This window comes from Cibotium barometz, chromosome 24 (genome assembly GCF_041138505.1).
Source record: "Cibotium barometz isolate CiBa-2024 chromosome 24, ASM4113850v1, whole genome shotgun sequence".
Lineage (NCBI taxonomy): Eukaryota > Viridiplantae > Streptophyta > Polypodiopsida > Cyatheales > Cibotiaceae > Cibotium > Cibotium barometz.
The window spans coordinates 33,156,324-33,177,123 of NC_141069.1; positions in this window are offsets into that span (position 1 = coordinate 33,156,324).

Here is a 20,800-nt window from a genome sequence, read left to right on the forward strand (position 1 = left end):
GGAGTGATCATGTGAACAAGAGGTGAGCTGGCACTAAAAGTACAGAGATGTGCTAGGCTCTTTGGATTATGAGAGGGAGCCCAAACTAATCCCCAAAGGAAAGTAAGTTCAAAAACTTGTGAAAAGCTTCAAACTTCTCTCGTGGAGAGCCTTTGTGTGAATAAATCTACCATGTTATCCTATGTTGGCACATAATCCAAGCTGATTTCCCTCGTGGAGCATCTCTTCTTGACATAATGATAATGCACCTCAATGTGCTTTGTGCAAGCATGAAAAACTAGATTCCTCACAATTGCCATAGCACTTTGACTTTCAGTAAAGACAGTGGTGGCCGGGACTCACTAATACCCAAATCAGAAATAAGGCATCTAAGCCACACACACTCAACTCAGTAAAGACAATAGTGGCCGGGACTCGCTAATACCCAAATCAGAAATATCTCCACAATCTGCAGCTACCTCGCCTCCCCTCATACTTTGGACGATTGGACGTACTCTCACTAGAGTGCATAAAGATAGTGAGATGACCAAAGCAAAGACCTACTTGCACACACTAGTAAGTATGTTAGGGAGGGAAATAATTGAGCTTCAATTTGATAAAAACCAAAGAATCCTGCACTCACCTCTTCTTGGCCATCTTCTAACATGATATACAGATATCGCGGGATGCGCAAGAACAAAGTCCTTCGCAATGTGAAGTTCCAAGTTCATGCCTCCCGCACAGCAATCCCTAGGTATTCTGCACGTAGAGTGCACACCATAGTGCCATCGGCATGTAGGAACTCTGCAGCAAGCACAATAACTGACTCCTCAAGTACCTCTCAAAAACATTCCATCGAGGAACCACTAAAGCACCCTTGTGGAGACACGTATATGTAGGAAAATTAGCCCACACCAAGTGCATGCCTCCAAGGCTATCGAAGGCATCCATGCTTCCCCACCTCATCCTGAGATCCCATAAATCATTGCAATACTACAAGATTCCTAAAACGTTTTTGCTTTCCATAAGCACGAGATGAAGGTGATCAATGTTTGAGCTCAAAATTAAGTGCAAGGGGTTCAGCACAATGGGATGGTAGTCTTCATTTACACAACACCAAATACATGTTATGAGCGTTGATGAATAAATGATCTTATGAATGCTCTAACAAGTTAAGTTTACTTACGAGATCCCAAGTGGTCCGCCTCATCACCTTTTGAACTCTCCGACCCCTGCTCTTGGGTCTGGACATGCAAAGGGGTCACCTGCTCTTTGCCCTATGCATGGGACTACCACTCATCTTCATGCTCATCATCCTTGGAATGGTTGTCCTCAGATTCCTCATCTTAGTCATCCCCTTCCCAGTCTAGTCCTCGTGACCTTTTTTGGGACAATGGAGGTGTGATTTCTAACCCTTTTTCTTCTTGGCGGTCAATTCTTGCTCAGTGGAAGGCTTCTTGCCCTTTCTGGCTACTGCATTCAATCAACATTAGAAATTTAAACTCCCAAAAAATAGGCTTCATACCTCGTACAAATTAAGTACTGTACACAAGGAAACATACTTTGAAAACTCCTTTGCCTCCTCTAGAGGAAACTCCCCCTCTGGGTAGTTTAACCCACGATGGGAAAAGTATCCATGTGTCCTTGCCCTGAAGCTCGTCGATCCACTCTTTAGGGTGGTACAGTCATGTCTTCTCCACCTCAGACACCACCCATGCATCTGAAGGGTGCTCAGGAATGTAGACCCGATCACGTACACTACTTCTCCACCACCTAATACACAGCCATTAAAGAAGTCTAAGAAACGAATACAAGAGTTAGGACAACTTCTCCACCATGCAAGGTGAAAAAAAAAAGAGTTCTGGTACTTTATACCTATACAAGAGGCGCCATGCTATGTATGGTAGGTGTGGTTTTGCTAGTTAGGGTCCAAGGTAGCACGCATTTGTTCTTTCCACCTAACGAATGCCTTCTCAAAATAAGACTTCTTGTAAGATTTCATGGCATTCGTGATACCTACTCCCGAGTCTATTGTGGCTCTTTCATGCATGCCTGGGCTACTGCAGGTGAGCCCGCCTCCAGATTCATGTGCAATTTTAGCGTGTACTCGGTCAATTGGAAACGAGTACACATGACATGAAGAAGGCACTGTCGGATGGCAGAATCTATGCATCCCTCATAGCGAGCTTGCCACCAGCCACCCAATATGTCAAGCAGGCTACATTTCTTGCATTGTAAACAAGCAGTAGGTTTCTAATTATTTTTAAAAAAATGTAATGCATCAAGAGAGCTGGAGATCGTACTCTTCATTTGAAACATGTGCTTGAGCAATCTCAGCTAGCTTTGGCGTAGTGAATTTTCTAGCCTTTTCACCCACCCTTGGTACGAGATCACTCTTTTAAAAGAACTCTTTCCCACAATCGGGGTTGGCAATTTGTGCCAGCTCATGTCCTCTTTTAGTGAAAAGTGCCTCCGTCTATTTTAGGGCATCCCTATAGTTCTTGCTGAATTCTACATCCATCATGTATTCTCTACTCCCTCGCTCAAGCAAGCCACTGATCTTGGCCTAGAACGTGGCATCAAAGTCCAACTGCAATGCATTTATATTTATTTAAGAAACATACTTTGAAATGAAAACGTTAAGAAACATAATTCGAAATCAAAACATAATGCAATGCACACACACCTTGAAAACTAATTGTGACAAGAGTGCCATGGGAAGCTTTAACCACTTGGATCTGTTGGGTCCCCAATGAGTAAGCACTTTCTAGGCCCATGCAAGATCAGCATCACTAAAATTTGACAACAACAATTGTGGATCAACAAGACCCACACGTTGCATCATAAATATATCATGTGCCGTTGTGTTCGGCACATGAATGGTAGTGACACTGAAAATTTTGCATAAATTTTAAACAAGGAAAATGATGACATACACAATGTTTGTTCATTTCATAAACAAAAAAAAAATTGTACAATGCACTTACTTGTTGATCATGCACAACACCAACAAGAACTCTGCCTCCTCTTCCTCAAGGAACCAAGCCACTCTGCAATTCACCTTGGAAATCCTCTCTTTTTTACTCGATTGGTATTCACCCATTCTTGCCTAGCTTTGAGTCGATGGTTTCTATCCCAAACAACAAACATCTTCCCAATCATGTGTTTCCATCCTTCGGTCTCCTCTAATATCGTGTCAAATTCACCTAGCAACAACAACGATAGGTTGTGGTCGACTGCACTTTGACGGTCCAATGGAATGGGAGCTTTGCTCGGGAATCCCTCTGAGACAATGAATGCCACCATTGTTGATTGGTATTTTCTCTCCTAGATGCTTCTAATCAACCCCTCGATAGGATCCTCATTCATGCAAATTCCTGGGTTTACAGGTAAGTGACAAAGCGGCACTCTAGGAAGGCGGTTTTGGTTGTCGACCAAGTGGTCCTCCACCCAATTTGTGGAGATGTGTCAATCAGCCACTTGGCTGAAACTCTCTTTCATAGACTCCTCTTCTTCTACTATGGCACTATTGGTGGCCACACGATTGTCGGTGGGGATTGAAGAACCAACTTCCATAGTCAAATGCAATTGTAAGGTGTTTGTTACATCTCTTGATGTGACCACTTGTGATATTCCCACATCTTGCGAGAGAATGATCTCATCTTCCGATCTGGTGAATCCTTTCAATTGCAAACGAGTGCGTGGAGGCATTTTGTCTTGAATATGCATCCATATTACTATGAATAGTTCTTAAATTAGTCTTTTGTCATTAAGATGTGATGTAATTATTTTAAATCACTATTTAATTACCATTAATTTTTTATTCCAATTACATGTGATGCACTCTCTTTAAAATTTTAGAAATTGTTATGCTATCCATATGAATCAAAACAAGTTTACCTGGAGAAGTTGGGTGATTGAGAACTCTTCCTTTGGCATTGAGAGTAAGTGAGGACCGCTATTGCATAAGGGTGTTCCAACCATTGAGACCGCTTCCAATCGTTGAGGCATGCTTGTTGAGAGAGCTTGAGAGAGAGAGAGAGAAAGGACCACTCTTTGTGGGAGAGAGAGAGAGCGTGGCTCTTTGTGGGAGGGGTTGAGAGAGAGAGAGAGGGCGGCTTTTGAGTGAGAAAGAGAGAGAGGGCGGGGTTTTTGAGAGAGAGAGAGAGAGAGAGAGGGGGGGTGGCTGTTGAGGGCTCTTTTGTGAGCCCTCAACATTGGATGTGCAACGGCTTAATAGCTGTTGCACAGCCAACCACGTGGCCACCCAACGTGGCCTGCGTGGCCTGCATGGCCTGCGTGGCCACGTGGCCGATCCACGTGTAATGCCCGAGCACGAGAATTACACGTGGCCATGCCACATGGACTAAACAATCCACATGGACTCTTTAGTCCATGTGGCAAACTAGAGAGATTTCTAGAGTTTATTATTGGAATTGAAGCAAATAATCAAATGAAAGGAGAACGACCTGGCAACGATAGATATGTTTGAGCTCAGAATATCAAGTGCAATTGCTTATTGGAGGATATAAAGAGTCATTAATGAGAACAAGCAATTAATTTACGAATACAGCCCAATCAATGGTTGTGCATCGTAGAACCTTATGATTGTGTTTCCTAAGTATTGAGGTTTGTAATATTGTTGGCATTACTTCATAATCCAACTTCTTTGATGTAGAAATAATGTTGGCACTACTTCATAATGCCAACTTCTTTGATGTAGTAATAATGTTGACACTACTTCATAGTGCCAACTTTTGTAATGTATTTATCCAGTTTTTTATAACTTAATGATGGTTATGTTTTTTTATGTTCATCTTATAAACCATGATGAAGGAGAGAGACGAGAGAAATAAGAGAAAGATGAGGGAGAGAGATGTATGGATGCTAATTTTGGAAAAAATAAAAATATTTAATATTTATTTATTTATTTAGATTTTTAAAATTTTGACTTTTTTCAAAAGAAAAATAGAATTAAATTATAACGGTTGAATTAAAAACGGCCAACTTTCTTAAGGGTGTTAATCACCATTCAATACTTGTGTACTCCCTACCTATTGTACCATTCTTTTTTGTTCTTGTGTAAGTCATTTTTTCTCCTCTTACGACGATGAATTGTACAATCACATTCCCATCTTCTAAGAAAGAACTAAGCTTCAACAATGGACGGGTTGTGGTGAGTGTAAAGTTTTTACATGAGCAAGTAGCTCCCCACTCATTTGGTGGATTGCAAGCCATAGTAAGTATTGGGACCCAAGAGTTGCACATCCCTCTCGAGGCAACCTCTAATCATGAGATGAGGAGGAGTTCTACATACTTGAGGACTCTCTATCAGCCAACTACTCGGCAATAGTTGATTCTTCATTGAAGTCAAACCCAAAACCAATAGCCATTTTAGACAACCTGCCCAAAGGTCTTCTAACTTTGCAGAATGTGATAGATTTATGCAGTCCCTTTCAAGACAACAAGGATACCGATGCATTAGGCTCATTCGGTGTTGCAAGAGGACAAGGTAAGAGCATTTTAGAATACCTTTTAAGCATGAAGAAGGGAAACACATTAACAAAGATTTTGTTAAATGTCAGACATTATCAAGGCCGTGGAGATTCCTAGATAATATAATGGTGATATTGCATTTGAGTTCCCACACTGACCATGGGAACACGCTCCGGAATGGACTCCATGGAGCATAAGTATAATTCCCACTGGTGGTCAAAGCTGCAAACCTCTAACATTGCCTTCCCTAGAGTATGTTGACGAAGCCATTGCCTTGGTACTTTAAAGCGTGTTAATGAACTTGCCCGTGTTTATACCCATGATAAAACTAATCACTCGATAATAAAATTATATTTTTCTAATCATAGCTATGGTGGCTTCTCCCTTTGAGAAGATGAGTGAGCCCTCCTCTATTAGTGCTACTGTGAAAACTCCGTTTTATGAGTGTTCCCCTTCCTTTTAGTGGTATCAGAGGCAAACTCCGGCTTATAAGTGTTCCCCTTTCTTTCAAGCTTTGTTTGTCCCCATTTTCCCTTTTTGAATTGTAGCTTCAAATTATATTTTTGTATCCTAACAAAACCTACTTGATCGTTTTCTTGTGTTACTCCCACATTTGTGTATGAATCAAGGTATCATCTAAATAAACCACCATCACCTTTTGTTGATGTTTTGTTGAATCAAACCTTGAAACAAGGTATCAACCATTCTTTTTTAAAGGTGTTGGGAGAATTTGACAAACCAAAGGGCATGGAAACAAACTCATATAAGCCATTAGAAATCTTGAAAGTTATCTTAGGTGCATCAGCATGATAAAGAGGTATCTACGAGTAACTTAAAGAAGCCAAGTCTAGGGAAGTAAAAAAGATAGATTTGCCCAACTCATCAAAAAGATAATTCAACCTAGGAAGTGCATAAACATCATGTATGGTAACCTTGTTTACTGGATGGAAATCTACACAAATTGGTATTGTCTTGAATCCTTTTTAACCAAATGTGGTTCTATGGCCAAAAGACTAGTGACAAGCATGTCCTGTATATCTTGATTTATTTAAATAATTTTCCTTGTCGAGACTAATGCCAAACTGGCATATTAATGTTGTCCATAAAAAATGGTACACAACACGAGCCGACTTTGAAATAGGTAGGATATTTGGACATTGAATAAGAATAGATTAAATGTCAAATGTTAGGCTAGAGAAACAATATGAGGATTGAGGTAAAGTTGTGAGGAAGACCCTCATGTAAATCACCCGATCACGCATAAGAGGAATAAGGAGCACAAAATGAAGAGAGAGGATATCTTTTTCAAAATTTAATTAAGCTTGAAATTTAAGAAACCAATCACAACCTAGGGTTAATGAAAAATACAATGAGAAAACACATAAAAATTATGAAAAGGGTAAGTTTGGATATACAAATAGTAGAGGACTGATATATTTGACTATCTAGGGTTAACGAAAAAAGCTGATGAGGCAACATATAAAAAACATGAAAAAAGTAAGGTTAAATATAAAAAGCCAACCACAACATAGGGTTAAAGAGTTGATGAGAGGCAATGTACATAAAAATCATGAAAAAAGTAAGGTTAGATATAGAAAAGGTGATAGTGGCAATAGTGGAGGATTGATATGTCTAACTACTATCCCCAAAAAGGACTAAAATTGGAGAAGATCACTTGAGAGTGAGATAAAGGTGAGCAACTAATGGATGAAATGGTACGAATATATGTTAAAAGAGTAATCTAAAAGAGCTTCAATAGAAGAATTATGAATTTGAGTGAGGATTGAACACACTAAACTGGGAGGGCTTTGCTACAGTTTAAATGTGTGAATGGGGAACCTCCAACATTCATTCACTTAAATGCTTTTTGAGACATCAGCCAAAGTTGTTGAGTCTTGGACATTAACTTATACATTCTAAAATTGTGAATTATATGCTTTAAGTTTTCTGCATTATTTTTTGACATGGCCATAAATGTTACAATGAAAACATTTAGAAGTCTCTCATGGAGATGGCATGTTGTATGGTCAAAAGTCAGGAGTTACTTCATGGTTTCTGGCTAGAAGCAGTCATGTGTACCACAAATGTTTTGAATACTAGGTGTCCTACAAAAGCTTTTACATATAATTATGCCTTTGGAGCTTGGAATTGTAGAAAGCCCTCTATGGCTCACTTACGCATTTTCGGTTGTCTTGCTTATGTACTTGTGCTTGAGAAAAATCACAGTAAGCTTGATGATAAGTCTATTAAATGTATTTTTGTGGAGTATAGCTCGGAAAGTAAAGGTATTGTGTCTATCATCCTGCTACCAACAAGCGGATTCTTGTGAGTAGAGATGTTATATTTGTGGAAGATGCAACTTAGCCCTTTCTTTCATGTAAAAGATAGAAAAATGTATGTTCGCATGACATATTTGACACTCTCTTCCCATTGTTCAATGCTCGGGGGGGTCACTCACAAAAAATGTGAATATCACGTGCGTTCAACAGAAGCATATTTTTAATTTATGAAACTTACAGAAATATATTTACATAAGGGTATGATTTAAAATTTTTTAAAATTTTTTTACATATTCATAAAGAAAAGGGGATATTATTTAGATAAAAAAATTCACAGATAAGGGATTTAAAATATAGGCCTTGAACGCATGCGATAGGGGTATTCTACATATAGTGACCCCCCCGAGGTTCAATGTAAGATACATTGATGTAGAGCATTTTGGTACTTAAAGGAATGTTAAAAATCAGCCCACACAAGTTAAAAATTAGCATGTTTTTCAACCCATAGATCAGCCTATTGACGAGGTAAATGTGGATGATGTAGTTGATGAGGAAAGAAGGGAAATTGAGGAGCCAAAAAGTATGTCAAAATGGTTGGTGCAAACACTACGTGACAATAAATTGGCCACTCCAAAATGGTTGGTGTGCAAACACTACGTGACAGTAAATTGGCCACTCCTTTGCCTAGAAGAACATGTGCATGTTCTCATCACACATCTCATGTTGATGCAGGTCATGCTTTTATTATTGAAGAGGAACTTGTCTCCTTTGATGAAGCAAGCTTATGTATTGAAGAGGAACTTGTCTCCTTTGATGAAGCAAGGAATCAGAAAAATGGATGAGTAATATGTAACCTGAATATGATTCTTTACTAAAAAAATTTGACTCTTGGCAAGAAGGCCGTTGGCACGAAATGGGTTTACAAGCTTAAACGTAAAGCTAACGATAGTATCGAAGTGATACAAAGAAAGGCTTGTTGCAAAGGGTTATGCATAGGAAAAAATCATTAACTATGGTGAGACCTTTGCACCCATGACATGTCGTCTGACTACCATGTAGAGTCTCATTACATTCACTACTAGCCATTGGGGACTGTAACGAGGGTTTTAAAAATATACACCGTCGCTTACACGATGACGAATGTGTCGCTTAAGCAATGTAAAAAAATTATTTAAAAAAATATGTCGCTTATGCGATGCTTTTTTTTAAACGCTTATGCGATGCTGTTGAACGACGTTTTTTGCGACGCTTGCAAACTGACTAGCGTCGCATAAGCGACGTTAAAATTTTAAAAAGAAAACCCTCGCTTATGCGACGTTTTTTTGCTATCGCTTAAGCGTCGCTAGGCATTTTTATACTCCCGCGCTCACCGAGAACCTCATTTCTTTTTTGACGGGAGAGCATGGAGAGGTATGTCTATCTGTGTCTCTCTCTCTCTCTGTCTATCTGTGTCTCTCTCTCTCTCTCTCTCTCTCTCTCTATATATATATATATATATATATATATATATAGAGAGAGAGAGAGAGAGAGAGAGAGAGATAGAGATATATATATATATATATATATAGAGAGAGAGAGAGAGATATATATATATATATATATAGAGATATATATATATATATATATCTCTATATCTCTCTCTCTCTCTCTCTCTCTCTCTCTATATATATATATATATATCTATCTCTCTCTCTCTCTCTCTCTATATATCTCTCTCTCTCTCTCTCTCTCTCTCTCTCTATATATATATATATATATCTCTCTCTCTCTCTCTCTATATATATATATATATATATATATATATATATATATAGAGAGAGAGAGAGAGAGATATCTCTCTCTCTCTCCTTAAATATCTTCCTTGGATGTGGATAAAGAGAGCTTCTATGTTGGTTTTGCGTCTCCTTGGGCAAAAGACCCTTAGCCATGGCTGTGGAGCATGCCAAATGGACCGTGTATATATATATATATATATATATATATATATATAGAGAGAGAGAGAGAGAGAGAGAGGCTGGGATAGGGCAGACATAGCTCAAGAGCTTCGAGAAGACTACATATTAGATACAGATGTACTTACAGCACAAGTGAGCAAAGTAGTCCCCTTCGTGGACTTAGGAGACCCTATGTCTATTATTGTAAAGGGTACACAGGCAAAAGTCTCCTATATGGACAAGAAATATAGCTATTTTTATTTTGAACCTCAATTTCGAACTAGATGCAATAGAACCCATTGTAATTTAAACTCTTAAGAGTCTTAAGAGTTCATTTTGAGTTATTTTTTTCAGTTTTATGCCTCTTTGGCATCGATACCTAGAGTGGAATGTAAATAGTATAGACATGGGCAGTCTCCCTAGTGAAGTGGTATCTAGGATGCCTCGATCTCTGATGTCTGATAGGCTATGTGGAGTAGTGATAGTCCAGGGAGAAAAAGAGGTATGCATGATCTGCAGCTACTCCAATAGGGCGTGCTAAGACTGTAAGATGATGTACATGAGGTATCAGAGATAGAGGAGCTAGTACGTAGTGTTCTGTGCTAGCACCATGTCGCATAGGATAGCATGTGAAATCTCCTGAAAGAGGCCATCTGGGGTCCTCTCGATCGCAGCTATCTGGATCTCTGGATCTGAGTAGCTCTCTCCGAAAACACTCAAGGCTTGTATACATTGCATGGTTAATCTCAGTGGTTGGTCAAAGAAGCTCGTGATGGGTTAACTGGGATGTGTATGTGGGCTGCCTGTCTCATGTGAAGTAAATGGTTTCTGTGCCACCTGATCTCTAGTAGGCAAATCCACAAGCATCTCTAATCTAGATAGACTGGAACTCTTGTGAGTGGCCCAAACCCCTCAAGGAAAAGACAGTGGAATTTCCCTCTGATCTCACACAATACACTGAGTATCTGCATATGTAGTGCCCCCCGTCTCCACCTCTCCACCTCCAATGTGCATAGAAAGCAGATCCTATCCTCTCTGGGGATATTTGTTGCTCTCCCTGTCTCCACCCTGAGCTAGTGAGACAAAATTCTGATCTAGCCAATAGCAATCCTCATGTCATGTGAAATGTGCATGAGCATGTAACGGGGCTCCCGAAAGAAGCCACCTGGCCTGAACTGTTGGCAACTGTCATGATAGAACTGCATCTTAGCGCCAAGCTATTGTGGTGCTACCCATGTGATGTGTCTCTAGTCTAGATAGATCTCTATGGATGAGGTGATTAATGTCCTAGTGGGTGAGCTGTAGGAGAAGAGCATCGAGGCTGTAGTGGAAAGGAGGTAACTAGTCTATATGGAACCCATGTGCCTGAAATCATTGTGACCCTGGCGTACCAAGTTTTGCATGTGTCCTACCTCTGCTAAGCGGCAGGATGACTCGAGTTCCAGCATGGGGAGCCTATCTCTGCTCAAAACTATAGACCCTCTGGAACAGAGCATCCACAACTAGCAGAGAGGCTGCAAACTCTGCTAGAACAATGGCATGAGGCACTGATGGTTTACTCCTGATCATACATGAATACATCATAATCTGTAGCCTCTCCACCCTCCTCCAATCCTCTCCACTAAGATTGGGGCCCCAAAAAGGTTGCCTAACATCGCTGTAGGTGTCACTAAGGTGTCAAAACACCATCTCTTGACGTACAGTTCCTAGAAGTAGGCGTGAAAGCATTGTCGCTCAAGTCTCGCAAGAACTGCATATCCCCTAGCAATCCTGGCATGTGCTGCTGGTTTCATCCGGTATCGTGGCCCTATGAAAGTGACCCCCAGATAGATATACATAAGAGTGCACAATCTCCACTGTCTCCACTACATATGCGAATCTCATGTCTCTCAGTCCCACCGATGTGGTATTGAAGACTATGACCTTGGCTTTTCCAAGGTTAACGGTGAGGTCCCTCTGCTCAGAAAAATCTTGCAATGCCTCTAGGTGCTTCTGCAGTCCCTCTTTGGAGCTAGACATCAGCACAATGTCATCTATATATGAAACCGGACAAGAACCCAGATCAATGGACAAACACTTCAAATGTTAAACAAAGATGTGAAAACATAGCAAAAATAACTATAAAGAAGGCTAAAGGGAACACGACACTGAGCCGGAATGGCCGGCCCCCCTAGGAACTTCTTTATTGATAGAGAAGCTTTTACAAGATACCAAGGTGCGAGTGTGAACAACACCAGATCTTTCCACAAAGCAAACACCTCTAAAAGCTGTCCAAAACTGTCACAAAACAGTCCCCAAAATCAGCTCATAAATCAGCCCGGTATGAAATCATGTGCTGCCCCGAACCCCATGGCAAATCAGTTCCAAAACTGAGCCTCGAAACTGTCCCAGATTTCTCCAAAACAGTCCCAAATCTCGGCTCCAAGGTCGACCAAATGTAACAGAGATAAGAGATCTTCTGACACCTACACTGTTGCTATATCCTGTACAACCAGCATAGGCAGGAGATGGAGTGCTTCACGGCTGATGTACCTACTACATAGCCTGCGTAGGGAAAAGAGGGGAAGAGGCTTCATAGCACCTATACGGCCTACACACAAGAGAGGGGGCAGAACTATACAGTTGCCGTACATTGTACGGTCAGCACAAAAGAAAGAAGAGGTTGCCCAATTGCTTGTATCAGTACGGCCGGCAGAGGGAAAAGAGAGAAAAGTACCGCCTGAGTGCTCCCTGAATCACTACTGATTGAGAGAGAGAGAGAGAGAGAGAGAGAGAGAGAGAGAGAGAGAGAGAGAGAGAGAGGTATATATATATATACATACTGCTGATCCAAGAGGCGCCTCCCTTCTCCCCCTTTTCATAGAGTCGACCTCCTCTATTTTCAGCATGTGCTTGCTTTTCCCTTAGCTAAAATTGGCCTTCCCTCATAAAAATATCCAAATTTGTGCTTTACATATCCAATCACTCTATAAATGACCAAACTTGCCATCTTTAGAGTCTAGATTATAAAAATACCTCATTAAAGGTAGGCGCCTGGCTTTTATTGACTTTTTGAGCCATGCCCAAATACTAATATGTCCACCCCTTTGCTATTAGTGTATGAAAACACTAACTCATCACTTTAATGATGAGAATCCCATGCCACCTAAGTCCAGATGCCATCTTCCAGGCCAAAACCTTGCCGATCCTCACAACGAGCTACGCAGAGGGAAGAGGCGGAGGAAGGAGGGGAGGCGTTTAGAGGAGCGATCAACAGGAGGGCGAAGAAGGGCGGGCAGGGGGGTAGGAGCAAACAGAGGGGAAGGAAGAGGCGAATTAGGGTGGGCAGAGGCAAGGAGGGGAGGTGGAGGAGGATGGGGGGCGAAGCAGGAAGAGAGGCGGATGGGCGCAGTGAAGGAGGAAGGAAACGAAGGAGGAAGGAGGGGCGCAGCGATGGAGGAAGGAAGCAAAAGCATAGGAACAGAGGCGGAGGGGAGCAATTCAGGCAGCGAAGGAGGAAGGAAACGATGGAGGAAGGAGGGGCGTAGCGATGGAGGAAGGAAGCGATGGCAGAGGAACAGAGGCGGAGGAAGGACCAGAGGCGAAGGGGAAAGAAAGAAAGAAAGAAAGATTTCATTAACGTCTTCCAAAAGACCGAACTCGGCCTATGAGACAAATCGGAGTACCTGTATGGGGTATCCTCTGTCATCCCAACAAAATGAAAAAGTACTGAACTAAAAAGCTGAATTTGGGTGTGCAGGTGGTGAAGGGGATGGAGCTCTACTACTAGGAAACTCGTGGTGCCTGCTTGTCTCAAGTTGGAAACTTGCATGATAGTTTTGAGCTGCAAACAGATTGAACAGTAGACCAGCACACATGCCTTCCCATAGTAGGGATTCTATGAGGTACTTGCAGGATTCACAGGGTGAGGTTCAGATTGAGCCTAATAAGGTGAGGGGTATTGCTTCATAATTTTATCGGTCTTTGTTGACTGCAGAGGTGCCCTCCCCTCAAAAATGAAATGAAATAAATGAAATGATATATTAACGTCTCTAAGAGGCCATAGTGGCCTATGAGACCAAAACTGAGAGTACATCTGAAGTTGGTGTCTCATCAAAGAGAACAACTAAATGAGACTAAAAGGTACAATAAATTGATTGTCCTACAGTTATAAGAATAGAACTGTAAGACTCCGAGATGATACTTAATAGAAAATACTAAAAAATGTATATCAGGTAGATCCATGTATGCTGATGAGTTGAAGTGTTGCCCTCTCCTTAGATCAAGTATCTCCGCCATGGGGCTGTCTAGAATGGAGAGGTCGTAGAAGTGAGGTAGGCGCCTCCGATGCCGAGCAATAATGGCTCTGATCTGGCGATGGTGAGGATACTATGGTCAGGATCCTGGTGGGCGTGGCCGACGAGCACAACATAAGATAACTGCTCTATCAGTGGTGACCTGGGAGCGTGGTCGGTGCCCTAATGGCCCAATGGAGGAGGTATCAGGAGGTGTGTGGGCTGGGTTGCTGGTGTTGGTGCCGAAGAAATCTATCAGGGTCCTTTGTCTAGGTACATCATGGCTCAGCCTCCTATCTGCCACCAAGAGGGTCTCTCTGTGTCTGTGTCTCCTGAGCTCAAGTAGAAATAATCCCAAGCATCTCTGATCCTCAAACCCCATGACCCTGCGTAACAGCCCAAAACCCTCTCGGAAGAGGTAGTGATATCTCCCTCGGATCTCATAATAGACTGTACATCGGCAAATGTAGTGTTCCTATGTCTCTACCTCCTGGTAGCATAGCTGACAAATGCGATCATCCACGATCTGATGCACATATTGCCCTGTCTCAATCCGCAACTGGTGTGATGAGGTCTGGATCTGTCCAATGGCACAACGTATCCCATGTTATAGGTGTACATCCATGTACACCGGGCGGGTGATAAAATCATCCGGTGAGGTGTGTAGAAAATGGCTCTTGTAATGAGCCATTTTTGTGCCCAGGGGCTCAAGGGGGCTAGTCCATGTCCTCTCTATGTCCACTCTAATGATATCCATCCTGATCACGCGGTTTTGCTCTAAGCAGGTGAGATCCAAAAATGGACAATCCAGACTGTACTGAAAGGGTGGTAGTGCCTCTATCCACCGCAAACCATGTAGGTCAAACCATGATCTCATTTGAGCGTACCAACAATGAGTATCTCCATCCTCTGCCAACTGTATGGATGAGGTCAATGCCAATTGAGAGTACCTCTGCTGAGGGAGCTCCCATAGCCGCTGTAAAAAGGTAACTGCCTGGAATAGGGCCTCGGTTACTACTGGTGGGGCACCCAGCTTAGCCCGAACAATCTCATGTGGTACTGACAATTTGCTCCGAATCATGCGGGCAATCATCATAATCAGTGGTCTCTCCATTTTGCCTCCATCCCTCATCTATCCCTCTCTAAGATCTGTGATGTATACTAGGTCCCCGAATTGGAGCTCCGTACAGGAGGGTCTGTGTGACAAGTGTATCAAATAGCCACAATTTGGTGTGTGGCTCGTGAAACTGTATGTGTGCACACTGCCTCTCAAGTGCCCCCAAGGCTACATGCCCTCGAGCTAATCTAGCTGCTGTTGCCTCCTTCAGGGAGAAACGCGGTCCTGTGAAAGTAACTCCCAAGTAGACATATGACCTAACGTACTCTACCAGCTCCCCTCGGAAAGTGAACTGAGGCTCTGATCTCGTCACTTATGCCAGTGTGGTGTTAAACACCATAACCTTGGTTTTCCCAAGGTTCACTGTCAGATCTTTATCCGCACAGAAAGCCTGTAATGCATCCATGTGTCTCTGTAATCCCTCCGGAGAGTCTGAGATTAGAACAATATCATCAGCCACAACACCCCTGCCAGGCATGCCCCTGGGCCTCCCAATCTGTCTACATAATCAGAGACCACATCAACGTATAGTCCAAAGAGGGTGGGCGATAGCGGGCATCCCTGCTTCACCCCTATCGTGCTGGTCACCCTATTAGATAGTCCGCCTGGAGCTCGGAATCTGCCTGTCACAAACTCATGCAAAGCATATATCCCCCTCACATGCTCTTTTCTCTCTCTCTCGCTTGGTACACAGGAGGGCTAGACTGCAGGCGCTCAGGGTTGCATGCTCTTCTCCTAGGTGGCCAGAGGGCTGGTTTCTCTGGACATAAAGGCGGACAGGGGCTGGTTTTTCATGAACATAGACATCATGTCGATGGCATTCAATTGATGGAACTTTCAGCTTCTCTTTGCTTTGGTTCGGGACTGTTTTGAGATTAGTTCGAGGACAGTTTATGGGCTGTTTTTTTTGGCTGCAAATTCAGCTATGTACATGGGTTATTGGCTGCAAGTATAAGGTCACCTGGTTATGTTTCTTGGCATGGGAGTGATGCAAGCTTGCATGGCTGCGTGCTCATGGAGCAGATTGTTTTTCTTCCTGCTAGAAAGGAACAGAGGGACCTACAGTTATGGGCATCTCTATGTTGCCAGATGTTTCATGAGGGAACAGGTAACTAGATGTATGCTGTTGTTGGCACTATTGTTGAATGGTGCCATGAATGGTTCTGTATGGAAACAGGATAGAAGTTTCAAAGGGAAACAGGCCTAAAGGTTTCATGTGGAAACAGGCCTTTCGCAACCAGACAGGGAGCTTTGGTCGAGAGACTACAAAGCTTCGAGAGACTCAGCTACAGCCTGTCTCATGGTGGGAGAAGTATGGAAATTGTGCTCCCACGCTGGTAATTCACTACCCTTAACTACAGTTTACATAGTACACTGTACAATGTGCATCTTTCTTGTTTCCACTTAGTTCTAATTTCTAATTATATGTGCATTTCAATAACAGAAACGCATCGCCATTCGAGTGCTCTCACAGGATTGCAGTTCGGGTCCATGTGAGAGGAATTGGAGCACTTGGGCCCTCTTCCATACAAAGAAGAGGAATAGGCTGACAGCTAGAGCGGTTGGTGTTTTGTCATTGCAACCTCCAGCTCCTTGTTGAGAGGAATGCCCGACATCCAGAGCCTTCGCAGGTGAATGTGGATAAGATCGACAACAGGAGGGAGAGGTTCATCCGAGAGATCCCACGGAATGAGCATGATATGTACACCTTGCTTTATGAGGAGCTGACAGTGCCGAGCCACAACACCCACTTGACAGTTCCCTATGTGTCCTCTGTGTCCCCAGGTTGTTGTCAGAATACGCAGTGGAGATGATGACCAGATCTGGGAACACAAGAGCAAAAAACGCATGCAGAAAAATAGCACAAGAGAGAGAGAGATGTAGGCGTGTAGCTCTGCTCTGATATACACAAGAAGATCCCGATATGATACACTGAGTGGTATGGGGCTGGGGGCCTATTTATATGCCCCCCAGATGGGCAGTCGACCTGCTAAAAAGGCCCTCCATGACTGTAGCAACAGTCGGCCAAACAGCAGTGAGACACTCCATGACTGATGTCTGAGCAGTCAGACAGCTACTGGGTCCTCCAGGTGGTGTACTTTGCTGCAGTTGTTTTCCCTGGGCGCTCGATTATCTTTCCCCTGGGCTCATTTTTGTGGTTTTTCAGGTGGATTGTTGTAGGTTAAGAGCTATTGGAGCTTCCCCTTCCCTGTTCTCTATGCATTGAGGGTTGAGCTTGCTCCCCACACAGCCTCTCTTAACCTATATTCAGCTATGGTAATGCCCCTCTAGTGGGCTACTCTCATGAATTATGTACAGCTATGTGGGGAATATGCTTTTTTGCTGAGGCAAGAGCCTCCTTTGATGACAGGAAGAGGAGCAGCTAACTGCTTTGGAGCAGCTAACTACTGCTCCAAAGCAGGAACACATGAGGGTACCTCACCACGTAGGTGTCCAATTGAGCACTAAATCAATGCCGTTTTTGGACTGTTCAGGGGCTGTTCCAAGGCCCAGTTGATGCCAGATTATAGAGGGACCTTGCTAGGGTCTACCAGGACAGTGTGGTGGTTGTACAGAGCTGAAAACAGGTCTGTACAAAAAATACAGCAAGCTGAAATTCACTGTTTGGGACTCAAATGGAGTGCCCAATTGCACTCCCGCTTTCTATTTTCAATCTCTTAATGAAGAAATAAATACCGCAAGGGGCACCGAACTTCGGGGCCAATCTGGTGTTGAGCGAGGGAGCGAGGAATGACGGATGAGAGATCTTTGCATGTCATATCTACAGCGAGTTCATATACCATGGCAGTAAGTATTATTTAACATAAAGAATATGAATTATAGTTTTTTATTTGAATTACTAACTGACTTTATTTTGCAATGCAGCGATCAACTCGAGGATGACAAGAAATATGTCATCAACACACTGGAGATGGAGTTTGGGGCAGGATGGAGTCGGAAGTGGTTGCTGAAACAAATGTGTAAACTCCTGAGTCATCGACGCGACAATGCACGGTAAGTAGAGAGAGAGAAATGAAACAAAATGAAATGCTATATTTACGTCTTCAAAAGGCCAAGATGACCTATGAGACCAAAAAGGTACCACCAGAGAGCTCTGATACCAATGGGCAGCATGGGGTGTGTTGCGGTTAAGGGTACTGCGGGTAGTCACTGAGGGTGCTGCTGGAACTACTGCCACAAAATGCTAGAAGACTGCTGGCTTCGATGGTCTACTGCTAGGCCAAGTCGATCCTCCAGGGAACCTTGCTTGATTGCGGGTACTGAAGGTTGAGATGCTGATACTGGGGTTGAAACGCGAGATAGAAGCCTGTACACAACTAGAGTAAGAAAAACGAGTCTGAGGGGAATCGAACCCCGACACTAGCCATATGAGGCTATCACCACAAGACTCCCCACCACCCACCCTTGTTAGTAAGTTTATAAATAAAAAAACAAGACTTTACAATCTTACCGAACATAGGCTGATCCGTGAGTTGATACGTAAGACTACTGGTCCTCATCATCATCTCTGAGATAAACCATCAATAAAATTTCATCTTCATTATCCTTGTTGACTTCTTCGAACTCCTCGATCGTTAAATTTGTGTTCACATTCATTTCCTCCGTAGGCTCGACATCCATTGTTTCCTCCTCTTCGGTGTCTGTAGTGTCAGAGTCTGGATCGTTGTCATTCTCATCACCTACAATGTCATCATGATCGATAGATAGAAGAATTCTACACCTCTCTGAGGTCGATGTGTCTAGATTCGAGGATGTAATCAAATCATCCTGATCTGCTGTCTCAGAGTCAACGCTATCAAACAAGTGTCAACCTCTAGGTTGGACATGCACAACTTGCCACCATGGATGAGCATCTGTATTCTTGTAAAAGAATGCTTGTTCAACATGAGTTGGCAGAATGTAAGGCTCTTTTGTTGCACGCATAACTTCGAGGAGTCAACAGACCAAAATCCAGACGGTTCTCTTTTCATTGTGGCATTATTGCCTTTATACCCGGCACGGAACCAATCCACCTTCAAAACCACCTGTCAAAATACACGAATCAAAACTTTAGAATTATGTTTAGCTTTAAGAAATCTACATGTTATTGTTGCATGAAGAGAGATCTCATTTACCTGCTTGAAGATACGATATGATACTTCATAAATGCCGACTATGGTTCCCACGTAACCAAGTTCACTGTCGATAAGATTTGTGTCTCTTGAAAGATGTTGTCCATAAGCCCACATGTTGGTATACATTCAAGCCTACACCAAAACATAAATTATTAAAAAAATTTGAGATTCGTTTGTTTAGTTCAAAGTTTTCAAAACCAAACAAGTTACCTGTTTTTCACACCTGATCATAAACTCTCTTTGTTCCGTAGAGATTGGCTCATGATCAACGTTGCATACGGGTGTATAACCAATCCATGAAAGTAGGTACGTCCCCGTCGTTATTTACATTGGTTTGACGTCTGGATCTCCTCTTTTTACGTCTACCAACTCGTTTGCTTGCAAGTTCCTCCTCGTACTCATCAACGAATTGTTGCATGCATTCGCTATTATAGACAATGAAAGTAGAAATATCCAATTTATCTTGGATCTTAAGTCGAAAAGGGACTCCCTTACTGGACAATACCTCGTCATACATGGTAGAAGACAACTCATTTGTCCATACACGTGGAGCTTCAGAATCGGTCTCAAGGTATTCACAAACATAATACATGCATTCTTCAAGCATCCATCCCTCCGCCGCATAGAACCCTCTGGTCTTGCTTTTTGACGTACATAACCTTTCAATACTCCCATAAACCTCTCAACCCAAAACATCCATCGAGTGCTAACAATACCAGTGAGCTCTATCTCGTCTACCAGATGGATTAGAAGATGAACCTGGATATCAAAAAAGGAGGTTGGGAATTCCTTTTCCATTAAAAACAAAGAAGCTCTATACATTCACGCTTCTTTTGTGGAATTGACCCTTTGGCAATCTCTTTAGATGTAATCCATCTATCAGTAAAAGAAAGAAGATATTAGAGATGTTATTGAATAAAGAAGATATGAAATAAAATTTTATACTAAAAATTAATGAGCGATAAATACCTTGCAAGCGATCCAAGGTGATATATCACATCTCGGACTCCTCTTGTAGTACATCCATCAATAACAAGGGGTAGAACATGCTACATACATGATTAATCTGATCAACAAACATACAAGAAAATAAATACTTTCAAAGATCTTAATAGATTTACCTTCACAAAATTGTGCCAATCGTGTGTTTTTAAACGAGACAAGCTCTTGTCATCTAGAGTGAACATGTTTCAACAAGATGCTCCATATCCTGTAGGCGTACGAATCGACTGAATCTTCCTGTTGATAGTCTCCAGCTCTTCTGTCTTGAGCACCCATGGGGCAGGCTCGTAGGTTGTCTCACGTCGAGTTTCATCATAAAGTGGCCATAGATTGGGCTTTGAGTTTTGATCCTTTAAGTCATTTCTTACAGTCGCTGTGTCTTTCAAGCCAACGAGGTGTTGCCATAAGGTTTGACCAACGTTCTTAAATATGTGCATGGGATCAAGAAGATGACATATCCTCAAATCCTTCCAATATTCCAAAGTATACCATATCGAAGGACTTTGAGCTACAGTACGTTTTCCTCTCACTCGCTGCTTTACAGCGTCATCATCATCGCCGCTTATGATCTTCAACTCCGGAT